Consider the following 3187-nt stretch of genomic DNA (forward strand, 5'->3'; position numbering starts at 1 on the left):
TCAATGTCACCGACACATTTCCACGGAGCCTCCGCCCCCCCGCCCCTCCCCGCGGCACCCGCGACTGGCTCAGCCCAGGGCCGGCCCCGCCCCGCCCCCGCCCGGGCCCCCCTCATTGAGCCGGGCGCCCATCAATCAGCGGGCGGCTCCCCGCGCCCGCCAGCCGCTGCCACTGCCATTGCAGCTCCCGGCCCGGGCGCGGGCGCCGGCCTCGCAGCTCTCCGCCTCGGCCCCGGCGAGGTGGCAGCGCGATATCCTTCCGCGGCCCCGGGCTCGGGAGAGAGTGCACCCGCCGCGGGGAGGGAGGGGGGGGTGTCGCGGCGCCACGGCGGGCGGCGGTGCTGGAGTCCCCCGGCCGCAGCTACCCACGCGTCTCCCCCACGCAGCGCCGTCAGTGCTCAGCGTACTTGTGCTCGCCTAGTTCATCTTCCAGGCGCTTCCCCCCCCCCCCCCCCCCCCCCGCCCCGGGAAGCCAGGCACCCTGTGAGCCTCAGGCCACCGCGGCTCACACGCCGCTCGGAGCCAGGAGCTCTTTCCCGTTGGCGATCCCTTGAACCAGCGGTGCCGCGCGGGGTTTCAAAAATCGGTTTCATTATCTTTCCCCAACACCTTACTCCGCATCTAAAAACAGTCACCCTTTGGGTTGGTGTCGCCCTCCTCCCTACCCCTCCACCCACTCCGCACTCCCGGCGCTTTGAGCTTTTTCAGCTGAAGACACCTTTGGACTCAGACCAAATTCAAGCCCTAATTCTTCCTCTGCACTCGGGACAGTGCCCCGAGGTCCTTGGTGGCCCAGTGAAACAGACACCTGCGGGCAAGTGCTGGGCTGCAAGGGATCTCTTCTCTTAGCCACCCTTCTCCCCCAGAACACACAAGTAGGGCAAATGCACTCAATTTGGAGAATCCGGTGCAGTTTTGCCACTGGCCCTCCCCCGCCCATTATTCTCGATTTCCTGGGGAGACAGACTCAGGTTCTCTGTCTGGGGCAGAAACACACCAGGCAAAGGGGCTTGAACTCCTGCAGAGGCTAGGAACTCCAGGTCCTCATCTAGTGCCTCTTGGTAAACCAGAAGCAATCTGGTTGGGGGATGAACATAAAAAATTGAAAAAAAAAAAAAAAGCAAGAGACTAGGAAAGGAGAATTTAAAAGACTCTCGGAGCCCTCTGAGCTTCTACATGCTCCTACGCATATTTTCAAGTGCGGGAGGGAAAAGGGATCCGTGTAATTTATTGTCCACAGTAGGTCGCTTTTGAGTAGAAAGGGGGCCTATTTATAGTTATGGACACCCGGGTTACTCTGGTGATAAGAAGTTCCTGGGAAGTTGGCCAGAGAGGACAGTGGGTGTGTGGCAGGCCACCACCACAGGACCAGAGTTTGAAAAGAAGGTCAAAAAATGGCCCCGTGCCTCCTGGCACTTCTCAGCATCTTAGTGCTGACCAACCTGCCTAGGATTCAGTGCCTGGCCGCAGGGGAGTTCACGAGCTCCCCCAGCCTATCGCCGTGACTGCTAAGCAGATTCCTTTCATCCAGTTCTGCCCCCTCAAGACACTCACATGCTTATGCCCATCTCGGGAGCAGACCTGAGGCAGCCTCTGCAGATGAGTCAGGAAGACCCTGGTCTCCTCTGTTCAGTGGCCACCAACAGCGCTTTATAACTAGGGGTTGGGAGGCCTGGTCCCAAGCCCTGTCTGGGCCTCTGATTTCAAATGAAAATTGAGTCAAGACTTTTCTCCTCTCTGGGTCCCTGTTCCTTCAACTGTGAAGTGAGAAGCATAACACCCGCCCTGCTCAAGCTCACGTGACTGCTTTAGAATTACATTTTCAATTCCAGGAAATCTAGGAAGGCTTACTCTAAGCCAGGCCCTGTGCTGGTTGTTAAGGACCCAAGTATGAGTAAGATTTGGTCTCTGCCACCCAGGAGCTCAGAGTCTAGCCCCAGAGAAAGGCATGGAAATACATAATTTCATTGCATAACAATGTGGCAATTAGAATATCAAAGCCTCATGGGAGCACACAGGAAGAAGCAACTTTTCCTGGACTTCTGGGAGTTTTCCCAGAAAATGTGTTTGTTTGTTGTTGTTTTTTTTTACCTTGAATTAATCCAGAGCAAATATTTATTGAAACCTACTATGTGACAGACACTGAGTACGGAGATACAATGATTTTAAAATGTGTATATTTCCTATCTTCATGGACCTTGAAAAAGCTCTGTGAGTCATAAAATAACATGAATAAGAGATTGTAGTTGGCATTTCAGGCAGAAAGAAAGAATGTGCAAAAGCGAGATTTCTAGTAACTCGCCACGGCTCCAGGATTGACATTTTGGGAGCAGTGGCCAGGCCTGCGGCTGGCCAAATGGGTTGGAATTCGAATGGGAAGGGATTAAAAGACCAGCTGGAGACCATGCTCCCCTTGGTAGATGGGACATAGAGTCAAGGCTGATGTGTAACTTGCAAGTGGAGGGGGCAGATGGGGGTTTTAGAAAGATCAAGCTGGAGGTCATATGGAGGAAAGACCAGCGAGCTTCCGAGGAAAGAGACAGCTCAGCAGCAGGAGAGAGCAAGGAATTTATAAACTGATAGTAGTGTGTAACATGCTGTACCTGGCTGATGGTATATTTACGACTTCTGACGAAAATATACATTGGCTACTTCCCGCCCAGTCTCAAATGCCAGATTCATGTTCTTTGGGAGCTACTGCGGTGGAGGATAAATTAGATAATTATACCGAGTGCCTTCAATATTTTTATTTTTATGCATATTAGCGATAACTGTGTGCTCAGATTGTAAAAAAGCAAATGGCAGGACGATGTGGGTGGGCTCTTCATTCATTTGCTTGTCAGCCATGAGACCTCGGATGAATTTAGAATATCTTTATTATAAAGTGAAATTATAATCTGAATTTTACCTAGGACATGAAAATGATGGATGGTGCATATAAAGTACTAGCTCAAGGTCTTGTACGTGATAGGATTGATTGTTATTACTGTGACTATTATTACTATTATGATTATCGGAAGATAGACCCACAGAGAGCAATCCAACATGCGATAATTAATAATAATAATAATAATAATAGATAGATAGATGAAATAGTTAAAATCCTTATAGTACCAGTAAGGAGTGGTTAAACATGCAGTTACAGGGATGGCCAAATACAATAGCGGGCATGATAAAATATGGGGCA

The sequence above is a fragment of the Prionailurus bengalensis genome, chromosome A3 (assembly GCF_016509475.1).
Source record: "Prionailurus bengalensis isolate Pbe53 chromosome A3, Fcat_Pben_1.1_paternal_pri, whole genome shotgun sequence".
Classification (NCBI taxonomy): Eukaryota; Metazoa; Chordata; class Mammalia; order Carnivora; family Felidae; genus Prionailurus; species Prionailurus bengalensis.